Below are 23,957 nucleotides of genomic sequence, written 5' to 3' on the forward strand. Positions count from 1 at the left end.
TAAACTATACAAAGTTTCCTACCCTATGTAGGAATGAACCATATCTCAGGGGTCAATAGCTACAAAGCAAAACATTAGTAATCTAAGATTGTACTCATTTTACACCCGCGGGTCTGTGACTTTCAGTATAAATGACAGAAAGAAAATGCACCATACACCTGGTTAGAAATAAGCCATGAACTGTGCTTTCCTTTTTCTTTCCTTTGGGGACCTATTATTCATCATATCATGTATACCGTGACTTACCTTTAACTCTAAGGTTCTTTGTTCTCAAGTAATAAGTACTTTGTGCTCCCAGGACCCCACAGGAAAATCGCACATAAGTCTACTAACCTTTACGGCTGCCCTTTATCTGAGCACTTATCCATTATAAGTTTTAGAAATACTGACTGCACAATTTGTAAATAGGCCATTTGTTCTTTTCAACTGGAACAATGTCGTCCATAAACAGAGATGAAAGAATATCCTAACTATGTGAGCCATAGCAAAGAATATGTGCCCATTTTAATTACCATTTGACAGCACACCAAACTAATGCCAAACCAAAATAAGGCACCTTGTATTAACAAACAGAACATGTTCCATAGTGGTGGGAACATAACCAGAACCAAAACACATGCTTAGCTGCACTTAGTGTAGCAAATCTGTAGCAGTAGAAAGAATCAGGCGCATTGCTATTGTCATGTTACAGTTGTTGCTACTCGGCTATGGTGCCAGTTTCTTTTCTTGCTTATTAATCATACCTAAATTTCAAGCTGATGTTATTTTCTGGTTTTGATATATGAATTTACAGAATAAAAATGACTAATAAGGATGATGATCACAAAAAGTGTTGTTTAACAGAGTAAGCACTTAACTGCAATATAATTTCAAGTAGTTCTTTTTTTTTTTTTTTTGGTTTTTCGAGACAGGGTTTCTCTGTGGTTTTGGAGCCTGTCCTGGAACTAGCTCTTGTAGACCAGGCTGGTCTCGAACTCACAGAGATCCGCCTACCTCTGCCTCCCAAGTGCTGGGATTAAAGGCGTGCGCCACCACCGCCCGGCTAATTTCAAGTAGTTCTTATTTGTAAAACTTGTAATTATTAAAATAATGTAACATAAAGTAAGCATTTCATAACAAATCATTCGAATTATTCCCCACTAATTCAACATTGTCTACAACCATTGCAAAACAGAAATTAGATCCACATGACATTAAGGTTCTAGGAAAAGTTCTAATGTCCAGATGGTGACTGTGACCTGGCCTATTGGGAAACTGTTTCTTTTTATCATAAAGGTGCAGTTCAACTCTTGATATGTTTCTTTTTTTTCTTAAGATTAATTATTTTATTTTTAATTTTGTGTGTGTGTGAAAGAGAAAGAGAGAGGAGAGAGAGAGGAGAGAGAGGAGAGAGAGGAAAGAGAGGAGAGAGAGAGAGAGAGAGAGAGAGAGAGAGAGAGAGAGAGAGAGAGAGAGAAAATGTGTGTGTGCATACATACATAAGTGCAGGTACCAGTGGACAAAGAAAGCATAGACCCCAAAAACTTGAGTTATAGGTGGTTGTGAGTTGCCTGACATGGATGCAGGGAACTGAGCTCATTCAGGTTCTCTACAAAAACAGTATTCATTCTTAACCATTGAGCCATCTTTCTAAACCTGATGCCTGTTTCTTTTAACTCATATGAAGACCTTTTCATGTATCTATACATACCCATCATTAAAAATGTAGTGTTAATCTGTTTATTTAAAAATATGTAAATTTTGATTATATTCTTTCCTTCCTGGGACTCCTCTGAGATATTTTTTACCTCCTTAACATCCATTGACTTAATGGAATACTTATTTTTAGAAAATACAAAACCTGCACTTTATAAGGAACTGCAAGAAAATGCAGGAGAAGCACAGGTGTCCTTTTCTCCAGCAGGGAGGTCACAGAGGTCATCCTGAAACCACCCACAGAAAAAGGATCTGTACCAGCTAAAGTAGAGTAACAAAGCTGAGGTTTTCCCTAAGCCAAGCCACCAGCCCTTCCTCCTCTATCCAGGAGGGAGCAAAGACACCAGCTCAGCCAGGAAGGCCCATCTACCAAATTTATGCTGACTTTAAAAAGAATATTTATTAATCATCTGGCAGTACCTAATAAAAACATCACTGGATTATTAAGTTCAACTAGGCAATGAAAGTAGCAATGGAAATTAAGTCTAATAATTCATGAACAAAAATAAAACAAAAACAACACTGGTTTATTTTGCTACTTCATAATAAGCATGTTTTCATGTGGGGGGACTGAAAACTGCAAAATGAAGACTCATTGTCATCCTCTTTAAGGCCAGCTTTCTCTAATCAAAATATATTTCAAAAACAAGAAGAGGAAGAAAAAATAAGAGAAAACCTGTAGTGATATCTTGTTTGTAATCTAACAAATAAAGCTTGCCTGAAGATCAGAGTGCAGAGTTAGCAATACTAGTTAGTCATAGAGGCCAGGCAGTAGTGGTACACACCTTTAATCTCAGCACTTGAGAGACAGGCAAAGAGATCTCTGTTGAGTTTAAGGTCACTCTGGGCAATATTAGATTGATTCAGTCTAAAAGAGAAACAGAGCCAAGTGGTGGTGGCTCAAATCTTTAATTCTAGTACCAGGAAGAGAGAGACAGGAAGTAAAATGGCTGAGCAGAGAGAGGAATATAAAGTGACAGGAGACAAGGGTGCAGATTCCATCTGAAAATATATTCTGAGGATTCTTAGAGACAGTATTGCCCCTTTGATATGAACATTGGAGAGGTAAGAACTCTCTAGTGGCTGGCTGATCTGCTTCCCTAATTCTGTAAGCTTTATTTGTTAGATCACAAACAAAATATCACTACAAAAAACAATTTTAATACGAAATGAATGAGTCACCACTTACTCTTTTGGTTCATATACAAATGTTATATATATATATACATATATATATACATATATATATATACATAAATGTCAGATGTCCTGATGGAGAGAAGCTGAAAACATCTAATATGTAGACAAAAATGGCAGGCAAATAATGAAAAGATTAAAGATAGAAATTCTATCTTATAGATTCATTAGAGCTGAAGTCTCATATATAATATTGCTATATATAATACATTTGCAAGAACTAATTAGGTTATGAGGTAAATTGTATTGATTTTTTCATTTTTCAAGGTATTTTAAGACAATTTTGGAAGTATTCATAATGCCATAGAGGCAGATAAATGTGGTGGAGAAATACACTCTGGCCCTGTTCCTGATCTTATGGCTTCATTGTGAGGGTCAGCTTTATCCAACAAGAACAGTAAAGACCATTGGATGAAAGAAGATGACTAAAGTAGAAAAGGATTTGGTGTCTAGCTGGGCTATGGTATATGTATAATCTTCATTCTTACACATGATCTTAGGTTAATGAATAATAACTTTTCAGTTACTGACCAGCTCCAAGTGGTGTAAAATCTAGTAACTCAAAACTATATAGTCCTTTACATGTTTAAAGGGTGTAGTGCCCCTATATTATCTCATCTTATGTTCAGAAAAAGCATAGTTGCATGTATTTCTACTTCATACACAGAGAAACTAAAGTTCAAATGTGGGATAATGCTCTTGTACACTGTAAAGATTTGTCACTCATATTAGTTTAATAAAATGCTGATTGGCCAGTATCCAGGAAGGAAGTAATGGTGGGGTGACCAGACTAAGAATTCTGGGAAGAGGAAAGGCAGAGAGGTAGTCACCATCCCCACCAGATGCAGAGGAGGCAATATGAGAATGCCTCACCAAGAAAAGGATCAAGCCACATGTCTAAACACAGACAAGAATTATGGGTTAATTTAAGTGATAAGAGCTAGTTAATAATAAGCCTGAGCTAATAGGCCAAACAGTTTATAATTAATATAAGTCTCTGTGTGTTTCTTTTGGACTGAATGGCTACAGGACCTGGTAGGACAGAAACTCCCATCTACATTCAAAGAATTAGATAAGCTAATAAATTATGGTGTCAAATATTGAAAGACAATTACAACTCAGGCAGTCTCACAAAACTCATGTAAATCTTCTAGTACAGGAAAATATCTCAGTAGGAATGTTTTTCTGGTGATTGATATGAATTCTTCGGTAACAAAACAAAATCTTACTGAACTTGAAATTGGCAACACACAGGTTCATATATCCACTGTCCCCTTTTTTCAGTAAGAAACGAGTCAAAGCTCAGGCTTTATTGTCATATAATCATAACAGTTGAAACAATCCCAGTCTAGTCCCTGTTACCACTTCACTTCCTCCATCAATATTCTGTTCTGTCACCAAGCTCCTGTTGCTGACAAAATTGTCAAACTTCTCAACATAGAATGTGGGCCTCTCCCTGGTCACAAATGGGTCCGACCTTTTCAGTTTCCTTTCCTCTGTGCTCACAACAGAAATCCCATGTTACACCCGAACACTCCACACTAGGTGCTCACTTGAAATGACCTGCACAGCACTACCACACTTCTGTGCCTCTTTATAGAATAGCCCCTTTTTCATGTCCCTTCACAGGGGCTGCATTTTAAGCTAGATCCAAGGCTAGGTCCAAATATATGTTAGTGCAGGTGCACATTAGAAGAAAAAACTTCGTGGATGCTCTTACCAAGGTTTCTCCTGTTTCTCTGAGGAATGCGGCAAACTGCTTGGCTTGAACTGGTGTATTTTCTCCTGCAAAATCAAAGAAAAAAAATAAAAGTTTATACATCTCACAAGCTCTCAGGAACAAAATCCTCACACCGCTGTGCCTCTCAGTATGACTTTGTGGGACCTAACAGTATAAAAAGTAAGGCAATAAAAATACGATTATTTTAACTGTATGGAAGTTTCTGAAAAATATTACCATCCTCCAAAATTAAGCATACAATATTTCTGAGCTTTTGAAGCAGAAGATCAACTATTAAGGTGATTCTAACAGGTATTCAAATGCCCAAAGCTTTACAACTGTACCTATGAAACCAACAAGTTTCATGGAGAAGTTTAAGCATGTATGTGTCCAAAGATTGCTGCCTTTTTGGGGGGAAAGGATGATAGAACAATGAAGTTCAAAGTACAGTGCTGAAAGCAATCATTGGTTTACAAGCAATCAATAGCAATTAAAACTGCATTTTAAAGCATGTGTCAGGTGTTACTGGAAAAGGCATCTGTCTGAATAGCAGTTATTGAGAAGTTTATCAAAAATAGTAAATAATGTATTAAAAAGTCCCAAGTGGGTAGTGAAAACTTTATTCAGATGACAAGCTGCCTATCGGTTGGAAGCCAGTACTCAGACTCATCGTCTCCAATACTGTTTTCATAATTTCCTAAAAGTACATAACACCACACTTCACTCTTTGGCTTAGGAAACCTTGGTTATACACCATACTATTAAAAACTACTTTGAATTACTTACTTATACTCCCCAAATACATTTTTGCGATCTTAATTACCACTTCTAATGCTTCTTTGTGAATTTTTTATTAGTTTCCTGAAAATTTCTTTCATTGTATTTTAATCACAACCACCCTTCCCAACTCCTCCCAGACACTCCAACCCCAAGCTTTGTGTCCTCTTTTCTTTATAGTTGTACAATCACATAATCTTGGGAATAAGGCCTTCATTTGGAGTGCAGTCAAGGAACAGGTCTTACAAGAATGTTTGGATTTACTGGATGCTTTCATTCAGGTAACATTGCTGAGGACATGGGATGGGGATGCCCACACAGATACAGTCTTCTGATTTCAGCGTGTTTAATGAGGGAGACAGATGGTGAGCCAATTCCAAAGACCACGATAATACAAGATGTAGCACAGAGAGGATCAAAGTGCTGGAGACAGAGCACAGAGGTGACTTTTTGAAAGAGAAAATCATTGTGAAAACAGTGTCAGTTAACCAGAAAGCCAAGGAAACTTTGAAACATTAAACATGTTACAGGTGATGGGAAGACTCAGAATGTGGTCACTGGAGAGAGGAACTCTGGAGGCAGTGATTAATGCAGTCATCATCACTGCCCTTAGGCTTCCAATATTGGAGTATCCATATTTTCTAGGTTTTACTCCTCTCTGCCTGTTCTCATTTTCATTCATTTTATTCTAGATCTTAACATTTAAAGTATGATCACATGTAGCTTTTTGGAGGAGTAAAAATATAATTATGCATGTTACCACTATGACTTCTGCATCACGTGTTCAAAAGTATTTATTGACAACAGGCTTTGTTTTAAGACATCAGAAAATGACAATGAGCTGGTTGTCTCCAGAAAGAAGAGAGACCCCAAAAAGTATGATAATATCTCCTAGCCAAACATAAAACAATGAAAGTAAAGCACAATACTGTGTTTTGAAAAGCTTCATCTTAAGCTGAACCCATAGAGGTCCATGAAGGTATCAGCTATGTGATGATATCAAGAAAGGACGTTCCACACAGACAGAACTACCCATGGAAAGTTACTTGGGAAAGAATCCTCTCTATAAGAGTTCAAGTAGCAAGTGGAAGAGCACATGAAGTCTAATACTTGGGACTGACAATGACATTTCCAACTAGTGGTTCCTACATGTGCAGCACATTAAAACCAACCTGGAAGTTTTTCCCAAATGCAAATACCTGAGTCATATCCATAAACGAGCAGGCCCAGAATTACTACAGTGATCTCAGATGCTAGCATTCCCCGTAGCTTTCCAGGATATCCAGATAGATGGCCCAGCTGAGCCATACTAATTTAAGTCAAAATGAGACATTCAAATTTTAGTCCAATGATATAACATTCCATTGAAAGGCAAGTTTCACTTAAAATTCATTATGCACCAAATTATTTAAATTCTACCTAGACATTTGGTTAAAAGAAGCATGATACCTTAGGAATATATTTCTTTCTAAACCAAATTACCATCCAGAATGAAAATGACAGAAAGCATTGACCACTTTTCTTAAATAATCAAATACTTTTGGTGAAAATAGTACCTTTGGAATGCTCAGTGTAGTTACTCAGGACTTTTATATAATCTTTTTGTGGACTTCTAGAATACGCTGACTTATAACTTGTAAATAGCATTGTATCTGTTGAGAAGAATACATACAAAAATATAAGATACATTTTTCATACTATGGCTTTCTTTATCACAGGTGGTAGCTCACTATGTTGCCCAGGCTAGCCCTTAGGTCCTTGGCTCAAGCAATCCTGTTGTCTCAATTTTTCAAATATTCATAACCACAGGTACAAACTTCAGTACCATAACTTCTCTTTTTGATCATTCCTAAGGGCTAGAGTAAATGTGCCATTGTGGGTTAGGTACATAGAGTGCACGTCACATCCCAAGAAAGACACCTATCAACTAAAATCTGTTTTCACTACTGCAAGTTCCCAGAGCAGTAGCTGCTAGATCTCATACTATTATGGAAAAATATATAACTACTTAATGGAACTTAATTAAAAATTCACTCACTCAATCCAAGACAAGACTATCATAGTACTTTAGTTGCACACCCAAAACACATTTTATTCAATTTGCCTATAAGCTTGAAGATAATTCAAAGGTCTTAAAAATCTGTTTGGAATTAATAAACAACCCCCCACCCGCAGTCCAGCTTATGCACATTACATTCACTAATTCATAGGTTTTACCTTACATCACAGAGCATGAAAAGTTGAGGCAAGTTGCATCCATGACCTGGACTGAACAATTAAATTAGATCCTAACTTGCTGCACTAGATCATACACCACTCCTGTATTAGAATGCATTAAAACTATAGCTGATCACCTGAGTTTCCCTAGAGACACTGATTCATTTCTGTGATGGCTGACTTTTCATTGTCAGTAGCCATACCTGTAACCAAGATACGTGACTTCTTTGGTAAAATAATTATGGTGAACTAAGATAATTTACCCTGGTTTTCCATTAACTTTTGTCACCTTTGATTCATTTTAAAGGGCTCCACAGAACACGGTCCCTTGAAAGCTCCAAGAAGTTACATACACATTTCACAATCCTAGTCATTTTCAGGATCTTGGATCTTAAATGCTGTTATGTTCTGGCTGTCTTTCAAAAGCAAGGGTGATACTATTGCTGAGGGTGGAGAGGAATCCAAGTCAATAAGATGCAGTGAAAGGGTCCAACCTGTGTAGACTAAACATCTAAAATAGCCCCAAATTTGCCAAAACACACGCAGCCCACATACCCCTAGGGATAGAAGACCAGCTAGGCTGGTGTGGCCAAGTGCAAAGAAAGGCACATAGTTAAAACCTCATCAGCTAAATGAAGTTTTTGTGGGTCATAGTCATGAAATTCAGTCGCATACCTATTGCTACTTTACAGGGTTAATTTTAGGAATCACTGGGACCTACCACAAAATAGCAATGCACATGTAGACTTTAGGAAGAAAAATAATTTCTCTTCTTTTGAGTGACATTTCCCCTCTTCTCGTTTTTTTTTTTTTGAGTAGTCCGCCAAATAAAACTATTGCCATTTATAAATTCCACGTGGCTAAGAACTTAATATAACTTAAAACATGTGCCACCCACAATCCTTATTTTGAATTCAGCAAAAGAAAAACATAAAAGTTAGGACGCCATCAGATGCTATAAATGGAAATTGAATGTGTAAATGAAAAGGTTTGATTGTGAAAAGCAAAGATTTTAGAGTTTTTCTTTTAACACAAAATTAAATAAATCAGCATTCTATAAACGAGTTAATTTGTAAAGTGGATAGAAAGAAGTGTGGCCGAATTTTTGCATTCTTATTCTTTGTGAATTTTATTAAATGTATTTTGATCCAACCCATCCTCCTTTCTCCTAACTCCTTCCAAATCAAACCCCACTTCCATACCCCTCAAAACTTTATCTTCTCATTTGTTTAAGCCTATCACTGTGGCAGATTTTTTTAAAAGATGGCTGAAATGATCTCTTCTACCCAGAACATTCTTACAGCATGTCTTAAAGACTCCTCCCACATAAGGGGGCTGTCAGCCCCTTCTTTTTCAATCTGGCAATTTATTACCATGGCAAGTGTGATAATCTATGACTTCCAAGGCTGGATCATAAAATTTGATGGATGTCACACCTTACTGAACAGAACACAGCCCTGGAAAATTTTAGCTACCATGTGAACGGCACTCCACCCCAGAGGATACTGTGATTACAAAGACCAACCATGCTACCAATGTGCAGAGAACAAGTACCATGGGTCACAATGTGACTGGACAGTTCCTTGTTGCTTCAAACTCTCATGGTTCTGGCTGCAGACTATGTCACTAGAAAGTGAAGGGGTTTTTCGAGTGGAAGCAATTTAGTAGTAAGTACAGCCGAGTGATGTTTGAAACAGAATATGTACCTAACCGGCTCTAGGTATCAGCTGAGGAGATGCTGAAGCAGAATCTGAGAGTGCCTGACTTCTTTTAGTTAAGTCATGGATAGAGCTGGGTTAAGTTTTGTTGCTGTTTTTTTTTTTTTTTAAAAAAAAAAAAGCTGTACAGTTTTCAACAAGAGGAACTATTTAAATAAAGACAGGGTGTGCTGGTTTAAAATCAGCACTCTTCTGCTCCCTCTATCACAACAGAGACGAAATGACAGCAAGTACCAGACTCGATGGAACTAGGCTTTGACAAAAGACAAATAAAGGTAGATGGTAACTAAAAAGAGTGTTTATTACATGGAGGAATAAGAGAGTCGAGACGCCGGTGCTGTAATGCAGTTTAAAGGTCTCCTATGCCCCTTAAAGGCACAAGAGCTGACTTTCTCTACTACACAGGGCTACTCAGAATCCTAAGGTGCTGTAAAGTCAGCATCCTCAAATAAACATCCCTGTCTGTATAGCTTCTGCTAACACAGTGGGTCATTAATATGGTGGTTTATAAATTAACATATAATACCCTAGAGACTGTTAAAGAATCCTATTATTTGGAACTGAAAGACAGAGGAGGAAATGGAGTCATCGGTGGTCAACAAAAGCCACACCTTCTGGGGAAAAAAAAAAAAAAAACACCTGATAACCCAAAGGATGGACTCCAGAGCACGGAGTTAAGAGCCAAGAGTTTCCACAACAATTTGCAGAAAGGACAGAGCCTCGATAAGCAAATGGCAATAAGGCCAACAGGATGGCTATGGCTGCTTTCTCCTATGAACAGGTAGAACAATGGGGATTTCCCACAGTGGTTCAGCACTGAATGCATGTGAAAGACAGGAAACTTTTCTTGTCAGGTGCTCAGAGGTGCTCACAAGACCCTTCAGTTCAAAGTTTTCGATACACAAGGACATTCACCCCTGCCTGCACTTTTTCCCTTAAAGTCCAAGACCTTGGCCTGCAAATGCATCGAATCAGAGAATGAGACTGAGGATATGAAAGCAGAAACAGTGATGCTTTGTCTATAGAAGAATGGTAAAGTGACTGTGGTCAGAGGATGGAAGATCATGTTTCCAAAGATGACCACACTAATACCACTGCCTTATGACGCACCAGGTACTGCTGTACCACATGCATCCCTCAGCCTGGAGTTCTTGATGGGAGTGTAGGTGGAGTTCTCTGATTTCATGAAACAAAGTAGAAAAGGCAATGAGTTCTCACCTTGTTCATTCTCATGTTCTCCCTCAATCACTCAGTTACCACAGTAGCTGCTGATGCCCACACTATGAAGAAACCCAGATTAGCACAGCGGACAAGCCCAGGTTCTATGGAGAATGAGGTTCTTAATGACTCCCCTCCTCCTCCGTGAAACACACACACACACACACACACACCCTCATCTGCTCCATTCCAGCGCTGACCAGATGCATGGGAAACCCTGACCAGATGCAACAGCCCAACTCCCCACCATTTTCTAACCCACAGAAACAGACCACTAAATAGCTGTAAGCTCTATGACACGGGGGATGGCAGTGATCTGTTACATAGCTAAAATAATAGATGGACAAAGCAAGAGAGAACCTACTGCTTTGGGAACATATGAGAAATGTCACAGAAATTGCTAAAATAAATATTCTGATGTAAAGTATTAAAAGACAAAACATTATATTGCCATTATTGTGATGGCTGAAGCAGAGAGACAACTTGACAGGAGACGAGCCTTTGCGCATGCTTCTCAGGCATTATCTATAGTAGGCTGAGGAGACGAGACCCACCATAACTGCCACACTCACACAAAAGGAGAAGAAGCTAAGCGGTGGCACTCATCTCTGTCTGCTTCCTGGTTGCACACACAATGTGACCAACTGCCATAAGCTTTTGCCACCACCACTTCCTGCCAGCATGGCCTGTCAGTCAAAATGGACCCTTCCTTCTTGAAGTCACATTTGTCATAGCAATGAGGTGATTTACTATCAGTCTTTAAGTTAAACCACTATGAAATACAAAATGAGGTCATGTATTGAAATCATGTGGTATTAGAGAAACCTGGGCCTGCATACCTTAATAGCTTCTATGCACTGTTACCATCAATAACATTTCTACCTGAGAAGTCAATTAGAGGATTTCAAATGGGATCTCCCAGCCTGATCTTGGCATTTACAGGTTTTTTTTTTTTAAATTTAAAGTGAAACTAGAAAAACAAACTGAAGACTTAGACATAGCTACAAGGCCTGTAATTGCAGAACACAGGGACCTGAGACAAGGGTGTAATAAGTCCTAGGCCAGTCTGGCATTCTCACTGGGAAATTCCCCCAAACCCAGAATATTTGCTCCAAAACGTCCACAGAATAGATGCTGAGAGCAGTAACGGGAAATCCTGGAGTCTAAAAATGCTGTCAGTCGATATGACCAATAAGATTCCATAGGGGGAAGGATTTAAAAGAATGCTTCTATAAACCTTTTATAAATAAAATTCAAAACTATGAAAATACTTGCAGAAATGTGAAAGTATTAACAGGCTTAATATATTGAGAAAGCATACAGATTTGTGAGGAAAAATACTTAATAAGCAAAAACATGAGATTTACAATGAAGACCAACAAAAACAACATTCATCCTAATTTCAACGAAAGTGAAAAAAATGACAAAGCAAAGATCACACAAGGTTGAGTTGAGAGAATCAATACAAGTTTTAGTAGTGTTCAGTTCTGGAGAGTGTTGAGGAAGAAATGTTCATTTACACAGGAATTCTAGCTAATAACTTGACTGTATGACTGGAATAGTTATGAGGTCAGTATTTTGAAGAACTTTTTCTCATTGATTGTATTTGTGAACGTTTATCAAGATCGAGAGTCATAATTTCAAACTTTAAATTATGTGTCCCTAAGTTATGCATAAGCAAAGAGTAAAGATAACCAAATGCCACCATGACACTGACATTTATTTAGAATTTACTGTGTTCTTTGAAGATGCTGTTACAATTTCTAATGTATAAATACTTCAAAGTCACTATCTTCTCTATTCTTTAAAAATAGAGAAATTACAAACTAGAAAATCCCCTCCAAAAACATACCTATGACGGAATCCTTCATAAGTCTGACCCAACATTTCTGCCCTGTGCAGTAAGTTTTTATTTCCATTATTAACTGTATGTATCTATAAGCATTCCTGGACAGGATGGGATACCTATTTCAATGAAACCTTATTTTAAAAAACCAAAACTAGAGTACACAAATAGATCAGATGCTTTAAAACTCTTGAATTTTGTTATTTTTTTCTTCTTTGTCAAAAATCAGGTGTTTGTAGGTGTATGGATTAATATCTAGGTCTTTGATTTGGTTCCATTGGTCCTCCCATCTGTTTTTATGCCAATACCAGGCTGTTTTCAATACTGTAGCTCTGTAGTTGAGTGTGAAGTCAGGGATTGTGATGCCTCCAGTAGTTCCTTTATTGTACAGGATTGTTTTGGCTATCCTGCACTTTCAATGACTTAGCCAGAATTAACTGAACTCTCAAACACCAGCAACCCACAGACTGTGTACAGCCAGCTACTCATGACTCCTGTCAAGTTACAACACAATGATTCGAGTTACCACTGAATAGAGGAGAATAGAAATATTGACCCATGCTAATAATTCTGTGTAAAAAAAAAAAAGTATACATTTTCTAAGTGGCAATCATATGCTTGATGAAGAATCCTTAATTTCTAAACAATAAAAAAAGTCCAGAATTCAATATATTATTGTCATTCTTAACCTGGCATTTTATTCTTTATAAAAGCCACTGCACTGTAGATTTTGAGGCAGAGCTTTACAGTCTTCTCCCAGTTAGAGGCTCAGTTTCATCCTCTCAATGGGAAGAAGAGGGACCTGGGACAGGGTGTTGTCACTACTGCCACAACTTCTAGTCATTTCCATTGTCAGTTTATTTGCTGTCTGAGCAAAGATGGCTAAATAAACCACAGAAATATAATTAAGTGGATGACTGGAAGGGTTCCAAAAGGTCTGAAGGAAAAAAGACAGCTCCATGAATGCAAGGCCAGACATGTGGTTTATACACATGCAGCTATGAATGCTGAAGAATGAGAACTACCAGCACGCTAACACCACCGCCTTTTGTGGATACCTTCAAGTAACACACGCAAAAATAACAATTAAGAGCAACCTCACATGCTCTAAGCTATGCTCACAACAGTTTGTATATTCTTATTTAAGAGCAGGTCAATAGAAAAATCCCTTGCTATGCAAAATCCATTCCAATTACCAACAGTAACTTTATGCAAACCATCCTAATGGCCATTATCTGTAACCAGAGGGCTTAGTGTGCTGCACTCTTTGACTTCTGTACTGTTCTCTGCAGCCTTTTGTATTTAAATTTTTGTTCTCATTACTCCAAGATGTCACCAGTGCTTCCATTTCTATTTATCTGAGTTCAAATGTATGTGATGTGTCTTAAAAAGCTTAGTGTTGGTGAAAAACATAAGCAGGGACCACCCTTTAATTCAATGAAGCCCCCTCAAAGTTTACAAGACTTTTATGAGATATGTTGTCATGCATCCCTAACTCTCTCCAATGAAGATACACAAATACAGTACAGATATTCAAGGCCTCTTGGCTCCTCTTGTCACCGTCCCAGATAAAATAATTTTTCCATACACGCAGACTAATACTTCAACAAGGTCCCTCTCTCCCTTCACGGAACGTCAAGAGTCAGCTCTTTTACTCCTCTATACTATCTCTTTGGGAACAGCTGGCTCAGTTCACGAAAATTTTCCAATATAAATCTGCCATTTCCAAGAGTTGCAGCAACTGGAAATAACAAAGTTAGTCATCAGACTTTTAGGTTTTCAACTTTTATGTCCACTTTAAATTCAACTAATAAAATGTAATACTTTTTCTTGCATGAATGTCAAGTCATAAATCCTTCTGAAGATACCTATGGCTCATATACACAGCAAGGGAAGGCTCTGAAATTACCTATGTCCTGAGAGATTTTCTGCATCATCCCATGTAGATTTCACTACTCAAAAAATATCCACTGTACAAATGATGATTATCCATTGAAAATGTAACATTATGACCAACTTAGAATTGAATTTTGTCTACAATTTAAATACGATATCATTTGTTTTTCATGATGCGTGTATTTTACGAGGGCTTATGTGTTGCATTTTCTTATAAAATTTAAATGTCGTGTCACAATAACTCCTATTGTTATTTTTTTCTATGATTGCAGTTTTCCAGAAGAGACAAATCTCTATATTTAAATGCAATTTTAAAATCTAAACAATTATAAGTGAGAAATATCAGATGTCTTAGGTAAACTTGAAGATAACTTTAGCTCCAACATGTGTCATCATATGTAATGTATGCTCCAAACAAGAAAAGTTACCAGGGTTGTAAGTCAGGAAAAACATGGTACTAGCTAGCCAAAAAGGTGGCGGTGTTGCCAGTTAGCATATGGTAGGAAAGATATTGCAACATGACACAGATCAAATTTTGTCCTATTTCAAAAGTCAATGTTTAAACTAAAGAAGCCCAAAGCCAAGATTTTGTGTTGAGAGGCTGTTGTGGGTTTTTTTTTTTTTTCCTGTGGCTGTGCGGTCGCAGGTCATTCTCTAAGTGCTCTCCTGGCTGATGCTTTCCCCAAGTGCCAAGGAACGCACTTCCCAATGTTCCTTTGTGTTGCCCAGCTCCACAAATGTCCCTTTGTTGCATCACAGGGCTGTTGCTCTATGTTCTGATCAGAGCTGTTGAGTGCTGGAAGATGTGTTTGCCATATCAATACTCTGGTGCGTACATGTAAACATGAAAACAGACACGCACAATTTGTTCTTTCAGTCTAAAGGGTAAGTCAGAATGAATATGTTTTCCTTGAAACACATTCAACAAGAAGAACACTTCACCAGTGTGCCACCAGATAAATCCAGAAAAGCCAGCCTTGCAAAACTGTATTAGCTTTAACCACAGTTACTGTATCTTTGTTTTGTTTTGTTTTTCAGTGTCTTTCGATATTTGGAGTTAGGAGAAAATCGGTAGAATTAGAAAAGAGTATCTGGAAACTTCTGTAAATTCAATTCAAAATATCTTGCTTAACTCAGGTCAGAAAATACAAATGGATTCCTATGGACTCTGAATATCTACATTAGACACTGCCTATCACCACTCAAGCTTAAGGAATGCAACACAGATTTCTTGTGTTTAAAGGAATAGCATAAAACAATTAACTTTGGTGGAGTTTTTAGAATAAGTTGGGTATGTAATGTATATTAGCTCAACTGATCTTCACAATAATTTTGAGAAAGAGGACACTATCCCCATTTTAAAATGAAGATTTTCTTGTGAGCCTGAGGCAGAAGGATCCCAAGACATAGTGAAAACTGCAAGCATTAACTTGTCAGAAAAATAATAATAACAAAAATAAACCTGAACCTGGCTCACACCCGTAACCCCAGGCACAGAAAGAAGGTGAGCTAAGGTTACATAGTAAGCACACCCTACTACAAGGCGAGTGGGTGTGTGTGGGTGAGGGGCATGACTAAGGAGTGTGAGCCTAGGTTACAAAGTAAGCATGCCTGTTACAAGGTGAGTGGGTATGTGGGGGCGGGGGCAGGAAGTATAAACAAACATCAGCAGATCTCCTTCTGACTCACATTTGGACATTCAGAGATCTGACTGCCAAGGCATGGCTCTCTCCTGCTCCCACAGAAGGTGGACAGAGAAAAGCTAGGATTGTTGGCCTTGTAGAAAGTGATTTGAACTGCTATCTTGCCACAAATGCCAAAAGCATGCTTCTCCCTCCTTTAAATAACTTGAGCAACTAAAATGGTGTTTAACTTTCAACTGATCAATCAACGAGTGAACAGTCAAGGAGAGGGAGTAGATAGGAAAACAAGAATAGGACTCTGTGTTTAAACAGATAAAACCATCAATACCATCAATAAAAGAACTTAACACAGTATTACAGTAGAACGCAAATACCTATCAGAAGGTCAGTAATAACCATATGAGAGAGCACACTTCAATATTTTGAAATAAAATTAGGAGCTTACACAGTATTCAGAATTGTATGGGATGAGGCTTTTGCAGTTGCTCGGTAAAATGTGCACTACTAAGGGATTTGGGGAAGCTCTGGCACTGGGGCATAATCTACATCCTGAGGACAATGACCATGCATGCTAAAAACAATAAACACAGGCACAAACGACATCTTGGTGAGGTAAAAATTGGCTTGGTCTCAGGGAATATTTTAGTACTAACAGAAGCAGAGGCAAGGTCCTGCTGGTGATAAAAATGTATAGCCTAGCTTCAATAACAAGGCTCGGAGAAACTGGAAACACTTAGGTACATTTTCATAACTAGAAAGAAGCATTGAGAATGAATCTCTCATTCCAAAGATAGGAAAAAACAATTTTTAGTGTTGCTAAATGGTTTGCCCAAACTCAAGCAGCAAAGGTTGGGCATGTGGCACCTGCCATAGCAGCCAGTTCTGTTTATACTGTGATATCACATATACTCTTAGCCTCAGGGGGTCAGAGGTTCTATGAGTCATCACAAGAGCATTGTGGGCAGCTGGGGCATAGATGTTCCGCTATGGCATTTCTGCTCTGGTCACTTTGTGCACTGAACTTCTGACAGCACTTATTAAAGAAAAGAATTTTTCATATTAAAAATAAACACTTCCTGATTACATTAATTACGATCAAAATTATTCACAACAGAAAAAAGAAAGCCTTTGCCCTTGAAAAATTAATTAATTACTTCAATTATTGAATAACAAATGTTTAGCATAAATAGTACATGTCAAAAACCCAGCTATGCACTGGGGTGAGGAAAAATTGTCAGTCTGTTCCAGGGTTAGATGGAGGTGAACTAGAAAGGCAAAATCATTAATCAGTTATTAACACATACACACACACACACGCACAAACACATATGCACGGGCATGTGCACACACATACACAGTGACTGACAGGACGGGCAGTTACAAAACCCACAAAAATATATGGTATGAGGATGTCAGTCTAGTGGAGCTAAAGTGACTGCAAGAAGCAAACCCCACTAATAATAATAGTAATAATAATAATAATAATAATAATAATAATAAACATTAGTGCCCAACAACAAAGCTGAAGCCATACAGCAGAGTCCATGAAGAACTGAGAGGGGCAGGTTCATCTCACAGTAAAAGAAGCGTTTGTATCTATCTAGAAAGGTTTCCTGAGACAATTTATTATGGCAGAAAAGGTTTGACAGTTAAAGTGGGTTAGGGGAGAAGGCTATTTCATGCAAGAAATATGCTGAAAAGGAAAAAAATCTTAGGTAGAAATTCCAGAAATGGTGAGGTCTATTAAGGACAGAGTACAAAGTGACTGATTCATGAAAGAAATAGTGATACAGAGGTTTGCCATATCACACAACAGCTTTATATGGTGTGCCAATAAATTGATATCAATCCACATGACCTATAGAGTTCAGAAGACTGGGAGTCATTGAAGGCTACAATCGGTTGTAGCATGATGGCCCTGCCTTCAGAGAACAAAAATGGGAAGACAGGCTACAAAGTGACCATTCAGAAGCTACCAGTGTGCAGACAAAAGTGTTATATTTTCTAACACATACTGGGATTAAAAGGTATATTAAATAAGCTTATAAAACTAAGAGAAAATCATGCTGACATGCTAGTGTAGGGCAGAAATACTAATAAGGATTTGTCAAACAGTCAGCTCAGCAAACAGAGGCAATGGCCATGTGGGCCTGTTGAGCTGAGTTCAGTGCTGGGAAGTCAATGGAAGGTGGGGGAAAACCTGATTCCACAAAGTCATCCTTTGCTCCCCACATCATGCTGTAACAGGCATACACATGCCTCAAAATGAATGGGCAGAGGGTAATGGGGGGGGGCACCTGAATCCCTCCTCTGACTTCTGTGTGCATGCACATACATACACAGGTGTGCCCACTGGCACTCATGCACATGCATTCTCACACGGAGACACAGAGTAGTAATGGTAGCAGTAGTATCTAGTTACATGATTACAACTGCCATTTGTGTTTGTTAGTGTTGTTGTGTTGGGTTGCATGAGGTTTACTTGTGTGAGATAGGGTTTCTCTAGGTAACACAAAACGTATGTTCCCTTGGTCTCAACCTCACAAATCATTTAGCACACTACCCAGCCCAAAACTGAATTCTTAAAGATTTGCCTCACTTCTAACCCTTCATATTTGCAAAAGAAAATACAAATTTAGTATTGCAGACCATTTTAATGAGGTAAAAGAGGTTATTGGATTTCATAACCATGCAATAATTCAACACGTAGACACTAACCCTCCAGTTAACACTACTTCAAAGACTATTAAGCTTTCGACAGGGAAAGCACTCTGACAATTCAATTAACATTTAATCTTTGAAAATTAATTTTTAAATTATCTCTCATTTTGACCTTTTCATGTTTTTTAACTTTTAAGAAGACTTCAAAAATAATAAATTCACAAAACTTTTCCAAGCTGCAACTAAACCCATACTCTCTCCTCTAGATTTTATTGCAGATGGGTCTCAACTCACATAATATTTTTATTACTTGACATTTTAATCAAAGATCAAAAACCTTACTGGCCAAAACATTTTCAAGACTCTGCGAAGTAAATTAACTTTATGAAATGGAACCCAAGTACATATTTTCTAATGAAATTTTATATTACATTTCAAGAAAGAATGCTGTCCCTTATAAAGATAGCCAATGTGGATCGGACAATAATAATGACAAAAATATTTAAGAGAAATGTGAGAAGTAAGAACTGTTTTTAGTAGGCCAAATCACAACGTCAGGAGGTTCCATCAACTGTTTATAGAGTCTCTCAAGAGTTACTGGAGAACAACATGATAGGGTCCAGAAGTGTCCTCAGATCCTATGTTGTCACTGAGTGTAGAGATGGACTTAAGAGACTCCTAATACCATAAATACCTGTTAGCATGGATTACCCACAAGATCATGTCAAATGTGGTAAATGAAAAATGTGTATGTCAACCACGCAGAACTGTGACTTCCTCAATTGCTTGCCAATTCAATAATCATCAGTAGGTGTTTCCTAAGATGAGAAAACCCCAGCCTGTTATAAAACATTCTAGAACATATATCCTTTATTTTATAGGTACTTAACCTCTCAAGATGTGAAAAATTGAAGCTTCTTTCCAGCCAAATTGGCTTCCTCATATCTTACAGCCAGCCTACACTTACCCCCAAGTTATTTTAAATACTTTGTTTCTATGTCATACTTAGTTTACTTCATGTGAGCACCATCATAAGTGAACCCCCCCCCCCGATGTGGCCATGTGACCCTGTAGCCCCAGCTTTTTTTTTTTCCAGGAAACTGTAGTGTTTGTTACATACATTACTTGTTTTGACAGAAAAACAACTACAGTGGTTTTATATTAAGCAATAAACACTTATTAAAAGATAGCTTACACGATCTATAGAAATGATCCATGTTGATACCCCCTTTCTGTGTCAGATTGTACTCTACTCTTGCAAGATGCTCCAATGGGAAAAAGCTTGGTGAAGGACAGATGGAACCTCTCTGGGTTATTTCTTACAAGGGTGTGCAAATCTACGCATCTCAAAATAAAACTTCATTAAGAACAAGGCAAAAAACAAAAAAAAAAGAAAAAAACAAACAAAAAACCTAACACTGTGGACTTGATGTTATGAGCTGAATTCCCTAAAATTCTTATGCTGAAATCCTCAATGCCTCAGAATGTAATTGGGTTTGGAGGAGGAACATTTTAAAGGTAATCAGGTAAGATGTCAGTGGGGCTCCTGCCAAGGACTGCTATCTTTAGAAAAAGAGATCTTAGTAGGAATGCTAGGGAGATACAAATGCAAAGCTCATAGAGGACCACTCATCTGAAGAGGCAGCAAAGGAGCTTCCTTTTCCATGAAAAGAATATGCCCCTACTGAGTATATAATACTGCATCACTACCAAGTTGCCTTAAATGTGAAAGAATAATTGGTTTTTAAAGCTACGTGCTCTTTAGCATAGTTTTTCTTTTTTAAATCACAGCTGTTGTTTTTTTAATTGAAAAAGATTCTTATGCAATATATTCTGAACACAGTTTCCCATCCCCCAAACCCCCCCCACTCATGTCCCCATTCAACCACCCACAACTCAACAGTGTGCAGACAGTGAAAAATTTGAGAGCACTCAGTCCTAAATGGGATGTCTTCATTAAACTCCTCCATCATGGTACAGGGAACTAGGAAGGGGAGGAGCCAGGAAGATTGTAGGAACCAGAGGGCATAAATGACTTCCAGACACAAGAGGACTGATGTGCACATGAACTCACAGAGACTGTGGCAGCATGCAGAGGTCCTGTACAGGTTTAAGTCAGACAGTGTCTCGGTGCTGAGAGGGGGAAATGGACATGGGCTCCCACCCCTGACCAAGAAGCTATCTCTAAATGGTATCTACTTGTAGTATTTTCTTATGACAGTATTGGGGTCTCAATAAATTAATGTATACCACCATATACTCATATACTCATACATATATGAGTATATGGTAGCATAATACATATATATATACATATGAGTCTATATATACATACATACATACATGTATTATGCAGGTATATATATATATAGCATGTGTGTGAACACATGCAGCATGTGTGTGTGTATGTTCACACCTATGTGTACGTATGTGATGCTGTGTATCAAACCTGGAGTCATGCACATGACAAACAAGTCACTCTCTACCACAGACCCAAAGCCTTCTTTCTTATCTCATGATAATTTAATTCCCAATATTGATCTGTATATTATAAGCTTATTAAAGAATGAGAAAACTGGAATAAATTATCTAAGTTGCTCAAGATGTCACAAGTAAAAACTGAATCTAGGTTATATTAAACTTACTACATGCAACTTCCCAAATAGAATATCCATATTATTCTTAACAGTCCTGCTGCTTTTTTTTGGAAGACTACTAAGCAATAATTGAATAAAATTTCAAATATTTTCTTTTTTCCCCCCTTTAAGGCAACAACATGAGCAGCCATATCAAGGAAATTTCTCTTTGTAATAGATGAAGACCATTACAGTAAACCACAACCAATCAAAATGCTGAGGGGTTGAGTCCAGTTCCAAAGGACACATCTGCAATACAAGTACTGCACCTAAGGTTCAGCAATCATTGCAGATGGGTGGAAAGATTGTAAGAACCAGAGCAACAAGGAGTTTGCTATGAGACTGTGTCTCCTAGGAATGTCAGAAGCTATACACAAAAAGCCTCACCAACATGACTATCTAAATATGAACTGAACCAGGAGGCCTCAACCATTAAAAAAAAAAAAAAAAAAAACCCTACAGGAAACTAAGGTACAAGACATACATGCACTGAGCAGGCTGTATTTATGTACTTAGGAATAAATATGTGTGTGTCTCTGTGTGTGTGCGTGCGCATTGCGCATATGTATTATGTTTCAACAATTACTGCAAAAAAGGTCATGAATTTGAAAAAGAGCTAGGGAGAATATATATGAGGGCTAGAAAAGAGGAAAGTGAAGTAGGACATGATGTAATTATAATCTCAGAAATAAAAGGGATAATTTTTAAAGAACATAGGTAGTAGCTACATAAAAAATTACTAATGGATGTTGACATGTGTTGATATTGGCCCCCATACATACTGTACTTTATACTTCATCTCAAATATCAATGTGACCACGCAGTAGCCAAATCTAGTTAAGTATATGTAAGTTACCACAATGTACTAATGAAAAAAATCTTCACTTTTGTACGTTTTACCATCTTTTGAAAAGAGGTATCTTATAATTATTAACACTGGCTATGATGTTAGAAAAACTCTAAGACATCTTCAGTAGAGTTTATGAAAATTTAATTCACTAAGTTACGTGCTATTGTGTAGATTTAAGTGAACGTAAGTGATCACAAGTTCATCTATGAAGCATACATGCGATGAGTGAATATGAAATGGGGAGGGCAAGATACAGAAAAATCAAAGAGCAAAATCAAAAAAGGGAGCACAAGGGAAAACACAGTCTTCACAAGGAGCCAGATCCCCAAGTTCTCTAAGAAAACAGACAAGAAGAGTGAGCCACAAAAATTCTCCTACACACTCTTGCACATGCACAGTGAAATAGGACCGCACCTCTCTGAAGACAGACGTCATACAGTGTGTCCATAAAGTGGGCTCAGTCTCACACTTCACAGTCACACCTCATATACCGCCATGGAAGGCAGGCCGCCTGGGCGAGGCATCGCGTTTCACAGCCACACTCAAATACAAGATTGTTAACACTAATTCACAGAAAGCTCTGTGAATGAGCAGGGAAAAATGATAGGCAAATACTCACAAGCAATAAGGCCTCAATTAGAGAACTCACACTTGCCCTGTTGATTATCTAGTGTGTTGTGAAATGAATACTACAGTAAAAATCAGAGCAGGTTGTGTGTATGAACACGGAAAGCCATAAATTAGAGGCATGAGAGTCAATATTCATCGTAAATTACTTCTTAATCTTAATTTCTACCAAAAATGGTGATTTTCTTTGATTCCACAAAAATTACACCATACATCTCATGAGAAAAAGATTTCTGAGGAGGTTGGACAGATGGCTCAGCAGTTATGAGCAGCAGCTGTCCTTCCAGGGGACCCAGGTTCAATTCTCAGCACCCGTATGGCAGCTGACAACTGTCTGTAACTCTAGTTCTAGGGACCCAACACCCTCACAGAGACATGTGCAGCTAAAAACACTAGTACCCACAAAATAACAAATTAGAACAAAATAATTTCTTCATACAAATTCAATTGAAACAGAAAAAGTCCCCTTGAAGAGTAAAAGACCCATCAAAAAGTATTTTGTGGTTCTTATATATTTTTCATTTTAGTAGCAAGAGTGATTAGACAAAATGGGTTTCATTATCACATGTAGACAATACACTTTGGTTATCTTCAGTCCACTATTATCTGATTCCCATTCCATTTCTCTTCCTCTACTTCCAAGTGCTCCTTCCAATTTCATTATTTCTATGAAACAACAAATATACACACATAAACATGTATTTCATCAAGTGGCTGCCCCTCAAAATATTAAGATATGACAAAAACTACAGTTGATATGAAAATGTCTGACAGGATCACATTATCACACATTATAAAGCAAATTCATATTTGTTACTATCACCCAAAAAAGGAATTCTATAATGCTATCATAAATATTTTGTGAGCTTATTATTTTGTCATTTTGAATCTAGTGATGAGCTTTTCCAGTTGTTTTTAGTCATACAAGTAAAAAACCATTAAAATCTAACACACTGACCTAGGTTATACAAAAGAAAAAGCATCCCCACATTTTAAATCATGGGTACCTTTTATGTTTTAGTGCTAGATAATCACATTATACATTTATGGGAAGAAGTTTAGCATTAAAACTTTGTTTTAAAAGGAATCTATAAAAATGTCTAGAAATAAATATGAAAAATTACAAGGCATTATTGGTTAAAAATAGAGTGAAATATTATTTAATAATATTCAAGGAATTACAAGGTTGTAATAAAATTGTAAAAGACTTAATGAAGTGATATTTATTAGAAAGATGAGATATTTTCATTTATAAA

General features: G+C 37.5%; 1 protein-coding gene across 4 annotated transcripts in view; it reads right to left on the bottom strand.

The window, feature by feature from the left end:
- Bmpr1b (bone morphogenetic protein receptor type 1B) overlaps nt 1-23,957 on the bottom strand; it is a 301,144-nt gene that overhangs the window by 125,927 nt on the left and 151,260 nt on the right. For all 4 annotated transcript variants that reach the window (XM_057793227.1, XM_057793226.1, XM_057793229.1 and 1 more), the window contains one exon: nt 4,613-4,677. The gene's annotated coding sequence lies outside the window, so the exon portion shown is untranslated. The remainder of the gene's footprint in view (nt 1-4,612; nt 4,678-23,957) is intronic.

The sequence above is a fragment of the Chionomys nivalis genome, chromosome 18 (assembly GCF_950005125.1).
Source record: "Chionomys nivalis chromosome 18, mChiNiv1.1, whole genome shotgun sequence".
NCBI lineage: Eukaryota > Metazoa > Chordata > Mammalia > Rodentia > Cricetidae > Chionomys > Chionomys nivalis.